Source organism: Oncorhynchus clarkii, chromosome 8 (genome assembly GCF_045791955.1).
Source record: "Oncorhynchus clarkii lewisi isolate Uvic-CL-2024 chromosome 8, UVic_Ocla_1.0, whole genome shotgun sequence".
NCBI lineage: Eukaryota > Metazoa > Chordata > Actinopteri > Salmoniformes > Salmonidae > Oncorhynchus > Oncorhynchus clarkii.
In genome coordinates this window covers 19,118,720-19,142,029 of record NC_092154.1, presented here as the reverse complement: position 1 = coordinate 19,142,029, position 23,310 = coordinate 19,118,720, and the positions used below count along the sequence as shown (strand labels likewise).

At 42.1% G+C, this 23,310-nt stretch overlaps 1 protein-coding gene across 1 annotated transcript in view; it reads right to left on the bottom strand.

The window, feature by feature from the left end:
* LOC139415557 (heparan sulfate glucosamine 3-O-sulfotransferase 5-like) overlaps nucleotides 1-19,442 on the bottom strand; it is an 80,935-nt gene extending 61,493 nt beyond the window's left edge. Inside the window, exon 1 of the mRNA XM_071163666.1 lies at nucleotides 19,041-19,442. The gene's annotated coding sequence lies outside the window, so the exon portion shown is untranslated. The remainder of the gene's footprint in view (nucleotides 1-19,040) is intronic.
* Nucleotides 19,443-23,310: the final 3,868 nt, after the last annotated feature.

The window sequence follows — 23,310 nt, the reverse complement described above, 5'->3', positions numbered from 1 at the left end:
GTGGCTGAATGGAAGCAAGTCCAAGCTGCAATGGCCAAAATGTAGTGGAGAGCCTTCCCAGAAGAGTGGAGGCTAGGGGTCGACCGATTAATCGGAATGGCCGATTAATTAGGGCCGATTTCAAGTTTTCATAACAATCGGAAATATTTTTGGGATGCCGATTTTGACAGTTTTTTTTATTTTTTATATACCTTTATTTAACTAGGCAAGTCAGTTAAGAACACATTCTTGATTTCAATGACGGCCTAGGAACAGTGGTTTTTTTATCTTGTCAGCTCAGGGATTCAATCTTGCAACCTTACGGTTAACTAGTCCAACGCTCTGACCACCTGCCTCACGAGGAGCCTGCCTGTTACGCGAATGCAGTAAGAAGCCAAGGTAAGTTGCTAGCTAGCATTAAACTTATCTTATAAAAAACAATCAATCAATCATAATCACTAGTTATGGTCACATGGTTTATGATATTACTAGTTTATCTAGCGAATGCGGTGCGTGTACCAACGTGTACCTAACCATAAACATCAATGCCTTTCTTAAAATCAATACACAGAAGGACATATTTTTAAACCTGCATATTTAGCTAAAAGAAATCCAGGTTAGCAGGCAATATTAACCAGGTGAAATTATGTCACTTCTCTTGCATTCATTGTACAAAGAGTCAGGGTATATGCAACAGTTTGGGCCGCCTGGCTCATTGCGAACTAATTTGCCAGAATTTGCCAGAATTGTACGTAATTATGACATAACATTGAAGGTTGTGCAATGTAACAGCAATATTTAGACTTAGGGATGCCACCCGTTAGATAAAATACGGAACGGTTCCGTATTTCACTGAAAGAATAAACTTTCTTACATGGCACATATTGCAATTTTACTTTCTTCTCCAACACTTTGTTTTTGCATTATTTCAACCAAATTCAACATGTTTCATTATTTATTTGAGGCTAAATTGATTTCATTGATGTATTATATTAAGTTAAAATACGTGTATTTATTTTACTGAGGTCTTGGCTGATTTCTTTTGATTTTCCCATGATGTCAAGCAAAGAGGCACTGAGTTTGAAGGTAGGCCTTGAAATACATCCACATGTACACCTCCAATTGACTCAAATTATGTCAATTAGCCTATCAGAAGCTCCTAATGCCATGACATTGTTTTCTGGATTTTTCCAAGCTGTTTAAAGGCACAGTCAACTTAGTGCATGTAAACTTCTGACCCACTGGAATTGTGATACAGTGAATTATACGTGAAATAATCTGTCTGTAAACAATTGTTGGAAAAATGACTTGTGTCCTACACAAAGTAGATGTCCTAACCAACTTGCCAAAACTATAGTTTGTTAACAAGAAATTTGTGGAGTGGTTGAAAAACAAGTTTTAATGACTCCAACCTAAGTGTATGTGAACTTCCGACTTCAACTGTACATACTGTCTTCGGGACATAGCTCATCCTATCTATCTACTGTTATACATACATTTTCCTACTTATATACTGTCCATACTGTCTATACACACCACATATTTATATTCCGGACTCTGACATTCGTCGTTCTTTTTCTTTTTTTTTTCATCTTTTGAAATTAGTTGTGTGTTAGTATTTTTACTGTTAGACATTTACTGCACTGCTGGTGCTAGAAACACAAGCATTTCGCTGTGCCTGTTTTAACATATGCTAATCTCTGTGTACATGATTTGAAATGACATAAATAATATTGCACTGTACTGTATATATTTAGACTGTCTTTTCAGTGTTTTGAACTACATTTCAAGCAAGATCTGTCTTCCTGCCTGATTTCCCCGAGGAGATCCAATTAGCTTGTTTTCTCTCCCCTTTGATCACTTGAGCTGAGATGTAGCAACATGAAGTCATTCCCAACTGATGAGTTATCTTATTTGTCTCTAAGCGCAAAAACACCAGAAGAGTCTCTGGGTTGTCATTGTATAACTAGACCCATGACAATTCCACACATATATGTCCAAAATGATTGGCACCCTTGATAAAGATGAGCAAAAATCGATGTAGAAAATAAATAACACACATACTGATCTATATTGTATGCAAAAGAAATTGGGGAAATCATTTTATTTTATACTAACACAATTGCTCAGAGAACTATTTGATCACTGATTTAATATCTAGTTTTACAATGAGTCATTCTGAACATTTCTTCCTGACAACTCTAAAATTCTTCTGCTTTTTTTGCATGAACATCACACAGTTGGAGTTGGTCTAGACATAGATACAGGCAAAGTAACAAGCACAGTGGTAAACTTGGCTTCGCTGGCTCCGAGCCCACCTAGTAAACAGAATCAGGAAAATAACATTTGTCTCTCAGACCTCAGTGCTCGGTGTAGACTGTAGAGGGTAGAGAGAACCCCCTCTAAAGTAAATTTATAGTCTCACTCCAAGGCTGCCATGTGCTCCAAGAGCAAGTCACATCCATAATGCAGACAGGGTAGAGGAAAGGAGCCATGCATAAAATAAGCAGAGCCTTCTTGATGGCAGTGCTTCCTGACCTGAGGTGGCTCCATTTGGCATGGCCGCCACTCACTGTTGAGGCGGTGATAATTGTAGATTGCTGAAATCATTGACCAGGAGGGCCTCTAAATGGCATCTACAGGCTGAAGGATGAATGGTTAAGGGCAAGCAAGCCTGATTGATACCGCACACACAATAACATGGACAATCTGCTTCAAGATGACCGCAAGGCAAAGTGCACACAAGCAGTAATCCAGTCCCGAGTGATGATCAAGTTCCCAGGAGTATCGTTTTCCTTACACCGTGTTGAGTACAGTGACTCAGGTGTTGTGAGTAAAGCAAAAACAACTGTTTTTTTTACTTCTTTCAGCATGAAATTGTTTTGTCAGGGGGAGGAGAGAAAGGGAATTTTACCCCAAAGAGGTCCCCAGTGAAGTTTCTTGACTGTGAGATTAATAAACCATGAAGAAATCATTAATAAGTCATGCTCTGCTGTGTTGACAAATAATGAAGAGTGCATCAGCTGGGGCCACAGAGTAAATTAAATCACACACTCAGCCAAAAGTCATGTAACAGCCAAGGCAACAGCTATTCCCACGAAGCAGCCCTTTCTGTGCATGCTGTGTGCTGTGATGCATCACTAGTTAAGAAACCCAGCAGAAAATGAAAGCTCAGGTGGGTTATAAGTGTAGAAGTGCGGACGGCTCTATTTCAGTTGTTATTGTGATGGCTGGAAGGTGAACATAGTTTCTCTGAGGCACAGCACCACAGTGACCTGTCAATGCTCAACAGATCTTCAGCTATCACATGAGAGGTTGTTGATAGGAACCGATGACATCAAAATGAATACTTTTTCCGGTAAAATGGAATACAAGAGGCATTGACTTCAATGTGGAGGGCCCTGAGATCTATGGATTGTTATTGTCCATTGATACATCCTGTGTAATAAGATCCTGTCAGTTGCTCCCTCCCAAGTCCCAATGCTAAGCTATGAACCTTGGAAATAATATTGAGTGGATTTGACTTCATAAAACATGGCCACTTTAATATATTTTTTAATAGGATTCTGCGGTTTTTACGGAGGCTCATCTAACCATGGCCACTGTTACCATGGTTTATTTACAGCGGGTATAAACATGCATTCCAATGATTAGAGCTCATATAAACTCTGCCTCATAACCCGACTGTTGATAGTCATCTATTTTCTTTTAGTTGCAGATACTGTACAATAATATCATGTCTAAACTTTCATGGCTTTATCATGTCTAGACAGAGCTGTATAATGCATATCGCATCGCAATGGGTTTATTTACAACTTTTTCCCCTTGCCTTGGGCTCATAGTGCAGAACTGTTTGACAGGATATATTACACATATAGTATGTAGATGTAGAGTTTTGCCTTGGCCATGTCTTCCTAGCCACAGCTCTGGAAATGTGTTTGACCCCACACAGGGTGGCCTGCATCAATCTTCAGCAACGTATGACACTTCCGTCCTCACTGACCACGCACGCAACAGCCGGCCATTATATTCATGGCTTGTTATCAATAATCTCTTGTTTCGTGAAATGGTGTTAAAAGGACACCACCGATCCCACAAATCACAGAGCAGCAAATCCATTTAGACACAGAGCCACGTCTATTGGATTTAATTCTGCTGAACCAATACTATGATGCAGCGTTTGACTGATAAGAACAACGGCATACCTTGGAAATAAATCTATCTATTTGCACAAATGAGTAGCACTGCTTATGCACTACTTGGGAACTGCTCAGGGACATATTTGAATTGAATAAATACACCTAATATCTGTCAAATGACAAGCATGAGGGATAATTGAGACACAGATCTATTCACTCGCAGACTCGCAGTCATGGAATTATTCAGACCAAAAGCAAATATGTATCTTCACTCTAGTAAAAGTGTTCATAGTTGAGTCTGAGTGATAGCTTTCCCTGCTCCTTGGGCTGAATCAGCACCATAGACAGCAACCCTGCAGACTCCTTCACTCAGCCCTGCTCTGCTCTCATCTATAGATCCTGTACTACGAAGCCCTGGGGCTGAGGATACTGTAGCCTGCCCTACACAGTCTAGGAGGGAGGTCTGTCCCATAGAAATATCATCGCATTATAGTTCTGTGGTCTGTCTATGCCACTGGTTGCATTGATAATGGTTCCAACACATTAGCTGTCGATGTCTAACACTTGAATGTAAATATATGTATTCAATAGTATTTAAAGGAACACCCCAGAGGAAGTTGCCACCACTATTTAGATGCAATTTCCTGTCCTATAGAGAAAATGCATATTTAGGTTTCACCTCTAAAGAATGATGAAGGCTACTGATACATATTCACAAATTGGGTTTGGGGAATTTCCACGTGGAGTTGATAAACATCAACAAATAAGGCACTGACAGCTGTCAGTGTAGCTAGCTAGCATGCTGACATTATCTAGCTACCTAGCTAATGTTATCTGTTATTGCTGGGTTTTTTTTTAACTACACCGTATTCAAAAGATTAGCCAGCTGGCTCAACAGCTGGTTCTGGAGCTGGATTAGTCATGCGTATTGATTTAGAGAGAACCACTAAATCAAATCTACTCACTCTTATTTTTACTATTTTCTATATTGTAGAAGTGTGTGCAAAGCTGTCATCAAGGCAAAGGGTGGCTATTCGAAGAATCTCAAATAAAAAACATTTTGATTTGTTTAACACTTTTTTTGGTTACTACATGATTCCATATATGTTATTTCATAGTTTTGATGTCTTCACTATTATTCTACAATGTAGGAAAATAGTAAAAATAAAGAAAAATCCATGAATGAGTAGGTGTTCTAAAACTTTTGACCGGTAGTGTATATATGTACATCTACTGACCTAGACAGTAGCTAGAGCTCCAGAATGGATGACCTCGCTCGCTGCAACCCCCAGTCCATCTCCCCCCGGTCCGTGTCCATACCCCCCTCCCTTACTCCCACCCTACATCCTCCTCATCTCCATTGCACCTTGCGATGCAGAGGCTGCACCTAATCTTGGAAGACGCTCAGCTGTCCGCTGCTTAATGGAAGTGGCTGTCGGAGATGGAGAGCACCTATGACCTGCAAATGCATTTGTTGACCCTGAGGTCATCAGCTCCGGTGCTCAACGCAAACTGTTATTCTCAAGGCCTTTTTGTCTGCTGCCTCAGCTTTTACCCCCCACCACCTACCACATCATCCAAAACGCAGAGAGAAACATGGAATAATTAAAAATACATCCCAGTTCATGCATGTATTGTGTTCATATGAACTCAACACTGCATGTGTAAGTAGCAGAGTCTAGGGTAAGTAGTGAAGCAATTGAATGAACCTAAAGCTTGAACAGTGTACTTTTCTTCTACTGTAGTTACATTGTTGTGTTGGTTACAGTGTTTTGGTACATTAGCATTAGGTCAGATTTCTGCATATAATATAATTAGTACAGCAAATTTAAAAGACAACCCAGCAAATGTGATGTTGTGTAAAAACACAATTGTATGCAGCGGAAAGGGCCAAACTGGATGGCTGATGCAGTGTTGTGGAGTAAACAGAGAAACAGAAAGTCAACAGAACCGCTTTGAAGACTAAAAGACCATCAACACTTACAATTGAGACCTCTGGGATATTACACAGCTCAGGAAAACGCCATTTGAGAGAGAGAGAGAGAGAGAGAGAGAGAGAGAGAGAGAGAGAGAGAGAGAGAGAGAGAGAGAGAGAGAGAGAGAGAGAGAGAGAGAGAGAGAGAGAGAGAGAGACTGGATACAACCATGGAACATGCTTACAATGTGTGAGCACAGAGATGTCGAAACAAAAATGACTAAAAACTGAATTATTTTCAGTAAGCTTAAGAAGCAGGTTATGCAGCAGGCAAGGCTGCAGCTCTGAGAGGATAAAAACCTGTAGGTTACATCCCGGAGGATGTACTGTACCTTGACTTGTGCCAAGCTCCACTTGCACCTCATTCTATCCGTGACAAAAAATGTAATGATGGATTGTGTGTGCATCTGAGAGAGCAGAGGAGTGCAAGAGGTGCACTGGAACAGTTTCAGCAAATGTTACACACTAATATTCCCAAATTGAATACTGCATTTGAGTGTGGTTATTTCCACTTTATTAGGAGACACAACAAAAAAAATACAAAAAATAAAGCTAGCCATGAAACAACCCTGCACATTAATACTTGAGCACATGCGCCAAAAAGTAGAGGGAAGGGGAGTATTTGTAATTGTGGGATCTGACATTGAAACGCATTAGGTGAGTCTTGTTTTAATTTAGATTTTTTATTTAACCTTTATTTAACTGGCAAGGGCAAGGGCACTGCACTCTCAGGCCTGGAGAGGGCTCAGACACAAAACTTTACGTTTGGCCGAGTGAGAACATGAGTTTCTAAGCAAAAGTGACAGTTTTTGCTTTCAGGATGATTTTAATATTTCAAAAAGCCAACAGTGTCAGAGTACTTTAAGTCGAGGTCCCTGATAGTTCTGCTTGAGGGTAATGATCTTATGATAGTAATATTGTTTGCTGTAGCAAGGCATTTCCATCAAAAAGGACCCTTGAGCACCAACATGGGAAGTTCATAGGAGCATATCAAATTGGGTGTCAAATGAAAGTTACAGTAAGAGTCCATATTTGGGGGAAATTAAGGCATACAGTATATACATTTTCAACCATTTTCCATCTTACAAATTAGGCATAAGTAAAGGCTTTGTTTTCTGGATAAACAGATAGAAAGGGATCTTAGAAAACATCTAACAGAAAAAGCCTTAAAAGGTATCAGAAATACACTAAGTGTGCAAAACATTAGGAACATCTGCTGTTTCCATGGCATAGACAAACCAGGTGAATGCTATGATCCCTTATTGATGTCACTTGTTTAATCCACTTCAATCAGTGTAGATGAAGGGGAGGAGACAGGTTAAAGAAGGATTTTTAAGCCTTGAGACAATTGAGACATGAATTGTGTATGTGTGCCATTTTGAATGGCCAACACAAAATATTGAAGTGCCTTTGAATGGGGTATGGTAGTAGGTGCCAGGCGCACCGGTTTATGTCAAGAACTGCAACGCTGCTGAGTTTTTCACGCAGTTTCCCGTGTGTATGGTCCACCACCCAAAGGACATCCAGTCTACTCAACACAACTGTGAGAAGCATTGGAGTCAACATAGGCCAGCATCCCTGTGGAAAGCTTTCTTCACCTTGTGGAAGGGATTCTTAATGTTTTGTACACTCAGTGTACATCAACACACAATAATGTTGACGTAAAAACCACTGACAACTAATATCAACACATATTTAGTTTTGGATCAATTATTTACCTTCTGTAAGAAGCAGTAACTTTTGCCTTGTAAGTCCATTACCAAAAACCCACATATCTTTAAGATATTTTCTCATTTCTGTCCCTCGTGAGGGGGGAGGATAATGACAGTTCACAGAAGTAACAAGTAATTAGTGCTGAGGATCGGTTATTTTTCGTTCTTAAACAAAAGGCACTGAATTGGTGGAACGACCCACTACCTTCTACAAACACGTCACTAAAATCTAGGATACTTGTTTAGTCTATGTTAAACCATTATGCTCCATAACATAGTTAGAACATAGTTGTTCTAACATAGTTAATCAGATGCCAGTAAGAGTTGGAGTTAAGATGATCTAGCAGCTCTTCCTTCACCTGTCGGCCTTAAGAAAGGGCCTGCAGTCTATTGCATTAACCTAATGTTGAATATCTTATTCAAATGCATGCAACAGATTGCATTGTCTATTCAAAACAGTGTCCTCAACAGCATCATTCTCTTATTGTTCTCTAATTATTATTGGTGGTAGGGCAGCACTGGAGTCAGGGCCGTCAAACTAAAGGACAATGCTGGTGTTCTGACTGACTATTTTAGGGCTTTGACGTGGGCGAGCACTGGGTGTCACTCAGCCTATGTGCCCTACTCCGTGGGCTAATTGATGACTAAAGGAATGCTGTAGCTTCCTAGCTCTGCTATGTGAGACCAATTGAATATTAATGGGATTTTGCTGTTTTGACAGCAGAAACTTTCCAGTTTCACAGCCTTTATGGCCTCTGACATGTCTCTTATTAACGCCCCTCGGGCTGCAACAGGGTGACCTGAATACGCAATCAGACACAAGACTGTCCTGAGAATATAATAAAGTTATGAGGAGAGGAGTCTGCCCTCTCAGAGATTCAGGGAGTAAACTGGCTATGAAATGAATCCATTTTAGAGGAGCTGGTAGACTGATATTCTGAAACCATGTAAACTTGATCCTCGTGTTTGTTATACTGCCTGCAAGCAAAACACAAATCAATCAAATGTAATCGTTGATCCACATAAGCACTGGAGATCAAACATGAAGGTTTTGTCATGGTTTAAGTGATCAACGTTCTTATGCATTAGGAAAAGATGTTCACATGAATCAAAGCAGTCCTGGGTCAACTTCTTTCCCAGAACATAGTTTAAATGGGCAGCAGGGTGTTCTAACTGGTTTCCTGTGAGAAGTCAGACGTGCCCAGGAGACATCCAGACCATTTCTACCTAAAACCTTCCTTGGTTGGTTCTCTTGAATTAGTCAGCTTGCTATTAGATGAAAGTCACGCAGCCTCCAGCTCCCCCCCAGTTCCACTGCTTATAACACACCCAGACAGGGTGGCCAGCACTGACAAGAATATCCCATAGCCCTTTTCCTCTTCCTCCTCTTCCTCCTCTTCCTCCTCCTCTCTAAAAATATACAGCAAGTCAGTAGAATTCAACATAGAACTTTAAGACTCTTTACATTCCATGTGGCCTACATGAAGTCAAAAGATGTCTCGAGTGATGACGGGCTGAACAGAAGCACTTTGCCTTGTGGTTACACAGTTCTGTCCTACACAACCTCGGTACATTCAATTATTCATGTATATAAACCCTTAGCCTGACCGGAGGCCCTCGGCATTACATCTACAACTGTGACTGCACATTCCCAACACAACCTACAGTACAGTCAACTTGGGGAAAATACCACACCGTAAGAATTAAAAAAGCATGTGCTCCCCTATTAATTCCAATAAATTATTATCCTGTCAGTTTCACGCCAGTATTTTATTTCACTAGTTTCACCGAATCATTCATCTCTTTTAGTGAGAAAAACCAATAAAAAATGAGAACTATAAACTTACACAACCTTAGATCTGCTCTGCTCCATATTTCTTCTCTACTGGTATCAGTGTGAAGGCTATCTGGGTAATTGTGTTTTGCCTGCTGTTCTTCTTTTCTAAGTGCATCTGCTTAGACCTCAATTACAAGGGGCCATCTCTATAAGAAAGGGAGGTAATTGAATACGGTGTGGGTCATCCCATTTATTAGTATGACTCATCATTAACACTCTGGCAACAGAGATCGATACAACGTAAGTGAAAAAAGGACTTGAAAACAAGGCTCAAACAGCAACTAAGCACTCCATCAGATAAATGCCGCCCATAACTCAGAGTGGGTAGACTAGAGAGAGAGAGAGAGAGAGATTTTTCTCTGTCCGAGGGCCGGTTAGATTACTCCTCATCAGCATCATTCTCCAGTGGCTCAGCCAGATCTGACTGACATCAAGCACTCCAGACTCCATGTCCCTGTCTCTCCATTCATCTCTGTATGTTTCAGGTTCACGTCTCCTGGCCGCCAGTAGCAGTATGTCCAAGATGGCAGATTCCTAGATGTTTCAGTCTGTGGATGTAAACTCAGGGTTGAGGGTTAAATCAGAGGAGACTGTGTACAGAATTTGTATCTCAATACTATTTGACTTGAATCAAGTTGTCAACCCATCCATTTTCATTTGCCAGGATCCATCTAAGAGGCTTGTCTAACTGTCCTATCGCAGGCAATTTCCTGTTGAAAAGTGGAAATATTAAACTCAAAATACTCCGGGGCCTGGAACCGATGCCGCTGTATGACTGCCTCTGAAAGACTCTTGCCTCGGTACAAAATTGTCAAAGCCAATCTTTATGCAAGAAATAGCCTCAGCAATCCTAGCTAAGCCGAAAGAACCCAGTGGAGAAACTGGGTCCACGGTACACACTATGCTCGCTCTGCCAACACTGCTAAGTATTCATGCTTATTGTTTCTGTCCCTGGACGCTGAAGACTTTGAATCTTTAAAATGATACAGGGCAGTAAAACTTGTAGCACTCCATCCACAAGCCCTACAGGGGATGCATAGCTCTCCCAAAGACATGGGGTTGCCATGGCAACTCTGAGAGCACCTCCCTATAAAACGTGTAATTGATAGCGGTGAATAGCAGCTCAAAATGAATCACGCTTCTCTATCACTTTGTGTTGTATTCTACTGTCAGACAGATCAAATCTGTATCCCTGTAACTCTGTGCTCCTGTGTGGCCCAAGTTAGGAGAGTTCTCTATCACTACATAAAAAAAACTGACAGACTTGTCTAGACGTCCTAAAAAATATCAAATCATCTTCGCCAAGAATGGGATGTTGTTTCACTAGCATAAATCACCAAAAATAATCTAAAGTCTTTATACTGTAGTAAACACTAAACCAGACATATGACTTGGTGGTATTGTTTGTGATGCCACTTGTAAGGTAACATTACAGAATATATTAGTTCTCATATCTTGTTCTCAGCAGAGTGAATTGAAGAAGAGAAATTAAGTCCCTTCTCTCTCTCTCTGTCCTTTTCCCCCTCATTCTTGGCAGACATGGGGGCCAGGAAGGCGATTTCTGTGAAATTGATGAACCTGACTCTCATTTAGTTATGTATACCATTAGTCAACCAAGCTTCAACCGTGTATATTGTTTACGGTCAAGACTTCAGCAGCGACGCACTAATGCAAAAGAAAACAAGAAAATGCGGAACCCTGACGCAACTCGACACGCCACAGAGGAGAAGGGAAAAAAACACCACAACTTCTGTCTGTCTGTGAAGTGATGAGTGAGTGCTCTGCAGTCAGACAACAAACAAATATTGCTCTCATCATTTTTGTCAACAGAGAGGTCAGGCTGGAGAATGATACCCTGGACACAGCCGGAGAGGAAGGCAGATCAGATAAAACTTGATGTTTATCAATTGATTCACAAGCGTGAGACTTTATGAAGCTTTAAAGGGGGAAGGGGAGATTGTAATATCTTCCCCAGAATCTTTTTTTGTGTTGCCAGATCTATGCCAGAATTAAACATTCATTTAAAACTACATCTTATAAGAGACACTTTATGTATAACATTTGAACGATCTTGAATGATCTGATCTTGTGTTTGTATTCAGCCAGTGGCCAACATGGTCAGTCAACAGTCAATCACTTGTGTCATATGATTGAAAGCTGTGGAAAGAGCTGGACAGAGACACACAAGGGATGACTGACATGCATAGAGGAGATTATGCCTGTTATTAGGAATGTTGACCTTCTCTCTGCAGCTTTCTGCATTGGGTCTTCCATGGGACTGAACATACAGTGCATAACAGAGCACACATTCCTCCACTCAGGTCACTCACTATTCCTAATAGAAGCCCTGCTACAGGTGCGCTATCATGGCTTAGCCTACAACAGAGACTGGGTGGGGTACGATAAGTAATGAACAGCGAGAGCTTGCAACAGGGACGATGAGGAACACGGGAGGGAGCGAGGTCGTAGGCATCACTCACAGAAGTAGTCGTCGTCATTATTTATGCATTCCAAAGTCATTTACACACAGTACAGAGCACTGGTAGTAAATATGGATCCATGATAGGGGTAATTCCCTGCGTTTTCATTCAACGGCTTTAAAACCACAAGCACCACAGAGGGAGAGCTATCACTTTCATTGTTCATCCAAACAAAAACCTGTAGCAAAAGCTACTCAACATATCACCAATACTATGGCATGCATTTTTGTACTTCTAATTAAACCATGCTTATATCATATGTGAAATAAAAATGTGTGTTTGAAAGAGAAGCTCAATTGGAAAAAAGAAAAGGAGAATCAGAAGCACAAACTCTAATGTAAGGATTCCAATGGTAAACCCGTGAGAAGGGCGTCTAAATTGCTTCAGATGAATCCTGAGAATGAAACCCATATGCCCAAAGTATGTGGATTGTGATATTGTTTTGGAAGGTGCTAGTACGCACCGCTGTCCTTCAGACGTTACACAGCCAGACCTCCACAAATCATTACTGGGAGGTATAACAGAGCACACTTGATCAGACCCAAGAGGAACAGAATGCAAGGGAAGAGCAGATCGGTCTGTGAATAATGATCACAGTCACCTTAGCTATAACTCACCAGCCACAGGTAGATGACTTAGATAGGGGTGTCAGCACAGAGGACTGACACATTTTTTACATGATATGCAGCAGCTTTTAACACCTTTGCCCATCTCTTCTCTTTCTCTAATTGCATTCATTGCAAGCAAGCAATTCATCTCAGTTGTTGTTCTGCAAACACAATGGATTATTATGGATCAGAAATGATGACACTGCTTCATAAGGGCATGCTTCTACTGTGTATGTTTTTAATGGTTTATCTTGTATACTAAATACATTAAATTAGTGCTTCTGCACCCAAACGTGAATAAAATGTAACATAACTAGCTTGGGTTTTGAGAGATGGAGAAAATGTATTTACCATAAAGTACACTGTAAACTCTGAGTGACAGGTTACTTACTCTCTCTCTCTCTCTCTCTCTCTCTCTCTCTCTCTCTCTCTCTCTCTCTCTCTCTCTCTCTCTCTCTCTCTCTCTCTCTCTCTCTCTCTCTCTCTCTCTCTCTCTCTCTCTCTCTCTATATATATATATATTTCTTTCCTGGGAGTTTTACAGTGCTTGGCAAGCTCTCCAGCCAGGCCTGTTGTTTCATCAGCCAGTAGCAGGACACCTCATTTTTTACCTCCAGAAGGTCAACAGAGACTGGCCTGTATTCAGCTTTCAGCTTCCTGCCTGGGAACCCTGCTGCAGCCCTACCCAGCGGGAATCATTAAGATCAATACAACAATATGGTGCCCTGGCTGCCTCCCACTGTTTGCCATTATGGCATTTATTATCTCAAATTAGGCTTTCGACAATTCAGCAGCCCTTAGTTCATCCCTGTGGTGTACTGTTGCCTATGTGGGGTGGAAGGTGAGTGGAGAGGGGAAAGACACTCCTTTCATGAGATCCATCCTTTGCTTACAGTTTCTGCTGAGAAGGAGAAGGATATCAAGCTCTCTAGTGAAGTCTACTGGTGCCCATGTTTTATTTTAATTTGATTTATTTCACCTTTATTTAACCAGGTAGGCCAGTTGAGAACAAGTTCTCATTTACAACTGCGACCTGGCCAAGATAAAGCAAAGCAGTGCGAGTTACACATGAACAAACGTACAATCAATAACACAATATTTTCTTTTTAAATAGAAAAAAACTATGTAAAGTGTGTGCAAATGTAGAAGAGTTGGGAGGTAGGCAATAAATAGGCCCTAGAGGCAAAAATAATTACAATTGAGCATTAATACTAGAGTGATTGATGTGCAGATGATGATGTGCAAGTAAAGATACTGGGTTGCAAAAGAGCAAGAGGGTAGGTAATAATATGGGGATGAGGTAGTCGGGTGTGCTATTTACAGATTGGCTGTGTATAGGTACAGCGATCGGTAAGCTGCTCTGTCAGCTGATGCTTCAAGTTAGAGAGGGAGATATAAGACTCCAGCTTCAGTGATTTTTGCATTTTATTCAGGTCATTGGCAGCAGAGAACTTGAAGGAAAGGCGGCCAAAGTAAGTGTTGGCTTTGGGGATGACCAGTGCAATATACCTGATGGATCGCGTGCTATGGGTGGGTGTTGCTATGGTGACCAGTGAGCTGAGATAAGGTGGGGCTTTACCTAGCAAAGACTTATAGATGACCTGGAGCCAGTGGGGTTGGCAACGGATATGCAGTGAGGGCCAGCCAACGAGAGCATACAGATCGCAGTGGTGGGTAGTATATGGGGCTGTGGTGATAAAATGGATGGCATTGTGATAGACTACATCCAGTTTGCTGAGTAGAGTGTTGGGGGCTATTTTGTAAATTACATTGCCAAAGTCAAGGATCGGTAGGATAGTCAGTTTTATGAGGGTATTTTAGTTTTACTAGCATTCAAAAGCAGTTGGAGGCCACAGAAAGTGTTGTATGGCGTTGAAGCTCGTTTAGAGGTTTGTTAGCACAGTGTCCAAAGAAGGGCCAGAAGTATACAGAATGGTGTCGTCTGCGTAAAGGTGGATCAGAGAATCACCAGCAACAAGAGCGACATTGATATATACAGAGAAAAGAGGCGGCCCGAGAATTGAACCCTGTGGTACCCCCATATAAACTGCCACCGGTCCGGACAATGGGTCCTCCGATTTGACACACTGAACTCTATCTGAGAAGTAGTTGGTGAACCAGGCGAGGCAGTCATTTGAGAAGCCAAGCCTATTGAGTCTGCCAATAAGAATGTGGTGATTGACAGAGTCGAAAGCCTTGGCCAGGCCGATGAAGGCGGCTGCACTGTCTTTTATCAATGGCGGCTATGATATTGTTTAGGACCATGAGCGTGGCTGAGGTGCACCCATGTTCAAGACTGAGCTGGAGAACACAGAGGCAGGTGGCTTAAGGTAGTTATGCCGTTGTCTTTTTACCCATGTTGAACATCCAATAACATGGTACTGCAATGTGTAGATACTAACGTGGTTCATTCTGCCATTGCACATTATTCAGTATTGGTCTGTGTGGTTTATGTCTTTGTTTACACAGACTGTTATAGAGGAGGTTGGACACTTAACTAATTGCAAAATACCTATTATAAATGCAGAATAATGATGACAGGCCAATCTACACTGCAAAAAAGCATCTGTAGACAGTAATGAAACTAAATCACCACAGAGAAATGAGCGGAAGACACAAAGAGATAAAAACTAACACAGAACAAAGAGCCTACACATAGGAAATGAAAGAGAGTGGAGGCTGAGAGACAAAGAGAGAGAGAGAGCGAGAGAGAGAGAGAGAGAGAGAGAATCTGTTGATGTTATCCATTATTTGGTGGTATTGTTACATATCAAATCGAAATCAATTCAAAATCCAATTGTATTTGTCACATGCGCAGAATACAACTTGTGTACACTTTACTGTGAAATGCTTGCTTACGATAAAATACTAACGCAGGAGGAATGAAATAAAAAACACAAGAATGGAGCTATAGTATATACAGTGAGTACCGGTAACAGATGTACAGAAGTAAGAGGTAGTTGAGGTACATATTTACAGTACATGAAGGCAGGGCAAAGTGACTAGGCATCAGGATAGATAATAATGTGTGTGTGTGTGTGTGTGTGTGTGTGTGTGTGTGTGTGTGTGTGTGTGTGTGTGTGTGTGTGTGTGTGTGTGTGTGTGTGTGTGTGTGTGTGTGTGTGTGTGTGTGTGTGTGTGTGTGTGTGTGTGTAATGTGTATGTATGTATGTGTGTTTGCATTGTGTTGGTCGGTCTGGTATCACTTAAAACTCATGAATTTCATTGGCATAGGAAAAATATGACTGGATAGCACATAGCAAACTTAGGGTGCAATACAACCAGCACTTTCCTGTCTAAATCATCCTTCAAAAGAGAACACAGAGAAACCTCAAGAGTAAACCTGTGAACCAACACAATGCAAACACACATACATACATTACACACACAAGGTTTTACTGCTAACCTACAAAGCATTACATGGGCTTGCTCCTACCTATCTCTCTGATTTGGTACTGCCGTACATACCTACACGTACGCTACGGTCACAAGACGCAGGCCTCCTAATTGTCCCTAGAATTTCTAAGCAAACAGCTGGAGGCAGGGCTTTCTCCTATAGAGCTCCATTTTTATGGAACGGTCTGCCTACCCATGTCAGAGACGCAAACTCGGTCTCAACCTTTAAGTCCTTACTGAAGACTCATCTCTTCAGTGGGTCATATGATTGAGTGTAGTCTGGCCCAGGAGTGGGAAGGTGAACGGAAAGGCTCTGGAGCAACGAACCGCCCTTGCTGTCTCTGCCTGGCCGGTTCCCCTCTTTCCACTGGGATTCTCTGCCTCTAACCCTATTACAGGGGCTGAGTCACTGGCTTACTGGGGCTCTCTCATGCCATCCCTGGAGGGTTGATTCACTGATGTGGTCATCCTGTCTGGGTTGCCCCCCCCCCCCCCCCCCTTGGGTTGTGCCGTGGCGGAGGTCTTTGTGGGCTATACTCAGCCTTGTCTCAGGATGGTAAGTTGGTGGTTGAAGATATCCCTCTAGTGGTGTGGGAGCTCTGCTTTGGCAAAGTGGGTGGGGTTATATCCTTCCTGTTTGGCCCTGTCCGGGGGTGTCCTCGGATGGGGCCACAGTGTCTCCTGACCCCTCCTGTCTCAGCCTCCAGTATTTATGCTGCAGTAGTTTGTGTCGGGGGGGGGGGGGGGGGGGGGGGCTAGGGTCAGTTTGTTATATCTGGAGTACTTCTCCTGTCCTATTCGGTGTCCTGTGTGAATCTAAGTGTGCATTCTCTAATTCTCTCCTTCTCTCTTTCTTTCTCTCTCTCGGAGGACCTGAGCCCTAGGACCATGCCCCAGGACTACCTGACATGATGACTCCTTGCTGTCCCCAGTCCACCTGGCCGTGCTGCTGCTCCAGTTTCAACTGACCTGAGCCCTAGGACCATGCCCCAGGAATACCTGACATGATGACTCCTTGCTGTCCCCAGTCCACCTGACCGTGCTGCTGCTCCAGTTTCAACTGTTCTGCCTTATTATTATTCGACCATGCTGGTAATTTATGAACATTTGAACATCTTGGCCATGTTCTGTTATAATCTCCACCCGGCACAGCCAGAAGAGGACTGGCCACCCCACATAGCCTGGTTCCTCTCTAGGTTTCTTCCTAGGTTTTGGCCTTTCTAGGGAGTTTTTCCTAGCCACCGTGCTTCTACACCTGCATTGCTTGCTGTTTGGGGTTTTAGGCTGGGTTTCTGTACAGCACTTTGAGATATCAGCTGATGTACGAAGGGCTATATAAATACATTTGATTTGATTTGATTTGAATGATACATTAAAATACACTAACTCTTGTGTTTATAAAGCAAAGACCCTCTTCAATCTACCTACCCAATCACTAGAAGCCCAGACCTGTTTTAAGATCTGAAAATGTCTGACATGGGAGCTCTATTTGCACATCAGAGTAATCAGGTTCTATTGATTTTAATTTGCTGGATGAAAGTGAAAACTTTGAGAACAGGTCTAAGAAAATACAGTACATGACCAAAAGTATGTGGACACCTGTTCTTCGAACATCTCACTCGAAAATCATGGGCATTAATATGGATTTGGTCCCCCCTTTGCTGCTATAACAGCCTCCACTCTTCTGGGAAGGCTTTCCACTAGATGTTGGAACATTGCTGCGGGGACATGCTTCCATTCAGCCACAAGAGCATTAGTGAGTTCAGGCACTGATGTTGGGCGATTAGGCCTGGCTCGCAGTTGGCATTCCAATTCACCCCAAAGGCGTTCGATGGGATTGAGGTCAGGGCTCTCTCATTTCATGAAGTTCCCGACGAAACAGTTATTGTGCTGACTTTGCTTCCAGAGTCAGTTTGGAACTCAGTAGTGAATGTTGCAACGGAAGACAGGTGATTTTTACGCGCTGCACGGTCCCGTTCTGTGAGCTTGTGTAGCTTACCACTTCACAGCTGAGCTGTTGTTGCTCCTAGACGTTTCCACTTCACAATGACAGCATTTACAGTTCACCGGGGCAGCTCTAGCAGGGCAGAAATTTGACGAACTGACTTGTTGGGAATGTGGTATCCTATGACGGTGCCACGTTGAAAGTCAATGAGCGCTTCAGTTTAGAGTAGAGTATATATAGAGTATATTAGAGTACATCCTAAAAAGCAATCTGTAAGTGAATGTATCTCAAAAGCTATCTCTATATGACGTTTTGTTTTATCATCAACAATTTTTATGAACTGCCTGTGTAATGCATTTAGTGATCTCTATCACTCCCATAGTACGGTATATACTAAAACATGCTATAAGAATTCATAAAGCAATTTACAGCAAATAACAGCATAAACACATACTGTAGAGGCTGTGCATGTTTATAATACATCAACTATAAACAGGTGATAAAGTGTTACAAATGAATTTAGTGGAAATATATTTGAAATTCTGGAGGTTATTACATGGTTATTAGATGGAGATATAGTATACTTTGTGTCCAATACAGAAGTTAGTTTAACTGTGAACTGAAAGGCCGACAAAAAGAAAACCTTTGTTTGTTTGTTTATACATATTATATTATTAAATCATGGGCAAAAATAATGATGTCTAGAAGGTCAATTTGAGCTCTGTCCTGACAGGTGGAATTATTGAGGAAAATGCAAAGGCCTATTATTTCTATGAACTAAGTTACTTTGGGATGAAAACATAAAATATGTCAATACAGCCTATGCTTCCTTCTAGTTACCTGTCTAAATGCCTTAGTGACGAATTAGTCGGTAGAAAACAGCCTAGTCAGGACCCAGCGCTGTACCGACATTGTGAAACGCACGACACGTCTAGAAAAATGTTTTGAACCAGCAAAATGTTACTGTACCTGTACGGCATCCTCCTCGGGACACGGCTATCCTCTCAGCAGCGAAATGCACAAAAACTGACGCAGTAGAGGTCAGAAAGCGCCTACACATAATCAACTTGCCGCAGGCTAGAGCAGGTGCTTCTCCGTCTCAAGCACCAACACACACTGCCGGAAGAGTTGTCCCGGAGCGAGTCGTCTAGAAAATGTTCTGGTCGGCTGTTTTCATATGCTCTCAAAGTATTCTAAACAATCATCTCGATGGTTCCAGACTGTCACCAGTCTTGGCGATAAGAAGACAGGTGTAAATCTGCTAAATTAGTGGGATATTAATGGTGTTGGTGAATCTCAGAGCTGTCCCGCGGAAATGTTAGATCTGCATTAAAGTACGTCCACTCCTGTTCTCTCTGGTTTTAGGGGACCTTGAACAAATACTGTGCTGTTGAAATATGCGCGTTCAAGCTTTTGAGTTCCAAATACAATAGGATCGCCCCCCACCACAGACCTCGACCAGTAGCAGCAGACTTCTGACGGACGACTGATGTTGAGAGTTTGGGCGTGTTTCTTGGAGAAGAAAGGTGGATGCGGAAAAGACATGCAGCTCAGCTCAGACAAGAAAAGTGATGGTCGGAGCTAGTGCAATAAGTTTCTTGTGAAGTAGGCTACTGCAACTTCCATGATCAAATGTGAATCAAATTAGCCTACCATAAAAACACATGTGGTCCTTTATATAAAAATCCTCAGCTATGTAGAATGTAAATAATTCATAACCAGGGCAAATTGTGTGTGTTATTGACAAAGAGAAGTCCTTAAATATCCATAAAACCAATAGTACCACTTAATATTTGAAAGACTTTCCAGGGGCTTCATGCTTGCCACTGTCATGACATTACATAATAGGACAATTAGCAGATAACCCATATCATCAGCTCTACTGAGAATGCCCTAGATAATTTGGCACTGAAGTCGGTATTTGATAAAGATGCATCCAAAGCATAACTTTGGACGCAGTGCCACAAATATCAATTAGTACATTAGAAGATGATCAACCTCCTAATACAGTTGTATATAATATTGATAACGAGGCTTCTCAGTCACTAGGCTAGTTTGGTCACAAAAGCTATTTGAAGAACTAGTCTGGATGTGTAGCATTCACAGCTGCCAGATGGTCATACGTTAGATTTTTTAATTATTCAGTCATCCCAGAGCAGATTGAATCTGTCAAGCGTAAGAAAACCTGGCTGGTCTTTTCCTGTGCTGCAAGTGGAACAATGGGATATGTACTAGTGAGTTGGTACCAATTTTTTTACATCAATAAATGAATATACATTCCTGCATATTCAAATGTAACTAATAAAGCTTATGCAGGTGCTGTTGCTCAAGATTTAGTTACAGTAGTTAAGCTTCGTAATTGTTTTGGAGAGCAGAATGTGTCGTTTTCATTGCAGAGGTGAAAAAACCTTATTTACCTGTTTCAACTTTTACTAACCACACAGCACTTATCTGCACATAAAAAAAACATGTTATTCCTTTTAATAGATGTTGAATGTTTGCTCCGTTCACTAATGCATCACATAAAATCAAATGCAATTATAGAAATTACCAAAAGTTGGAGAAGAATGTGTGAAAAGCAATAAAACAAAACCTGGTCATAAATTCACTAAAGAGACGTTATGTGAAGGTTAAGACATTTAATGGTCCACAATTACCATATTGGCCATTAGTGATATTAGATTGAAGCTTTAATGATTGCATGTATGATTATTATACCAATATATTAACAAGATCGCTCCTGTCACATTAACAGAACCAAATCAAATCAACGTTTATTTGTCACGTGCACAGAATACAACAGGTGTAAACCTAGCTAAGAAAAACTCAACTCCAAAACGTACTTCACATGGACTATACAGTATCTCCCACTACATTAAAAGTCGATAATTGTAGAAATGTACATTTTTAAACCCTTACCGTGTGCCTACTGTACACTACCGGTCAAAAATCTTAGAACATCTACTCATTCAAGGGTTTTTCTTTATTTTTACTATTTTCTACATTGTAGAATAATAGTGAAGACATCAAACTATGAAATAACATATATGGAATCATGTAGTAACCAAGAAAGTGTTAAACAAATCAAAATATATTTTATATTTGAGATTCTTCAAATAGCCACCCTTTGCCTGCCAAGCTACAGGACTGTTTTGCAGGCACAGACTGGGATATGTTTCGTGATTCCTCCGATGGCATTGAGGAGTACACCACACCAGTCATTGGCTTCATCAATAAGTGCATCGATGACATTGTCCCCACAGTGACCGTATGTACAAGCCTCAACCAGAAGCCATGGATTACAGGCAACATCCGCACTAAGCTGCCGCTTTCAAGGAGTGGGACTCTAACCCGGAGGCTTATAAGAAATCCCGCTATGCCTTCCGACGCACTATCAAACAGGCAAAGCGTCAATACGGGACTAAGATTGAATCATACTACACCGGCTCCGATGCTTGTCGGATGTGGGAGGGCTTACAAACCATTGGAGACTACAAAGGGAATCACAGCCGAGAGCTGCCCAGTGACACAAGCCTACCAGACAAGCTAAACTACTTCTATGCTCGCTTCGAGGCAAGTAACACTGAAACATGCATGAGAGCACCAGCTGTACCGGAATACTGTGTGATCACGCTCTCCGCAGCCGATGTGAGTAAGACCTTTAAACAGGTCAATGTTCACAAGGCCGCAGGGCCAGACAGATTACCAGGACGTGTACTGCGAGCATGCGCTGACCAACTAGCAAGTGTCTTAGTAGTGCCTTAGTAGTGCCATAGTGCCTGTGCCCAAGAACACTAAGGTAACCTGGCTAAATGACTACTGACCTGTAGCACTCATGTCTGTAGCCATGAAGTGCTGTGAAAGGCTGGTCATGGCTCACATCAACAACATTATCCCAGAAACCCTAGACCCACTCCAATTTGCATACCTCCCCAACAGATCCACAGATGATGCAATCTCTATTGCACTCCACATTGCCCTTTCTCACCTGGACAAAAGGAACACCCTATGTGAGAATGCTACTCACTCACTGCAGCTCAGCATTCAACACCATAGTGCCCTCAAAGCTCATCAATAAGCTAAGGACCCTGGGACTAAACACCTCCCTCTGCAACTGGACCCTGGACTTCCTGATGGGCCTTCCCCAGGTCGTTAGGATAGATAACAACACATCCACCATGCTGATCCTCGACACAGGGGCCGCTCAGGGGTGCGTACTCAGTCCCCTCCTGTACTCCCTGTTCACTAATGACTGCACGGCCATGCACGACTCCAACACCATCATTAAGTTTTCCAATGACACAACCGTGGTAGGCCTGAACACTGACAACGATGAGACAGTCTATTGGAAGGAGGTCAGAGACCTGGCCGTGTGGTGACAGGACAACAACCTCTCCCTCAACGTGATCAAGACAAAGGAGATGATTTAGGACTATAGGAAAAAGAGGACAGAGTACACCCCCATTCTTATCGACGGGGCTGTAGTGGACCAGGTTGAGAGCTTCAAGTTAATTGGTGTCCACATCACCAACAAACTTAAATGGTCCAAGCACACCAAGACAGTCATGAAGACAAAACCAATTTCCCTTCAGGAAACTGAAAAGATTTGGCATGGGTCCTCAGATCCTCAAAAGGTTCTACAGCTGCACCATCGAGAGCACTGGTTGCATCACTGCCTGGTATGGCAACTGCTCAGCCTCCGACTGCGATGCACTTACAGAGGGTGGTGCGATCCACCCAGTTCCTCACTGGGGCCAAGCTTCCTGCCATCCAGGACCTCTATACCAGGCTGTGTCAGAGGAAGGCCCTAAAATTTGTCAAAGACTCCAGCCACCCTAGTCATAGACTGTTCTCTCTGCTACCTCAGAGAGGTCCAAGAGGCTTCTAAACAGGTCCAATAGGCTTCTAAACAGCTTCTACCCCCAAGCCATAAGACTCCTAGAAGGCCAGTATCCCAGAGTTGCTGGTGTTATGTGGGTACTATTTAATGAAGCTGTCAGTTGAGGACTTGTGAGGTGTCTGTTTCTCAAACTAGACACTCTAATGTACTTATCCTCTTGCTCATTTGTGCACCGGGGCCTCCCACTCCTCTTTCTATTCTGGTTAGAGCCAGTTTACGCTGCTCTGTTAAGGGAGTAGTAGTACACAGCGTCGTACGATATCTTCAGGTCCTTGGCAATTTTTCGCATGGAATAGCCTTAATTTCTCAGAACAAGAATAGACTGACAAGTTTCAGAAG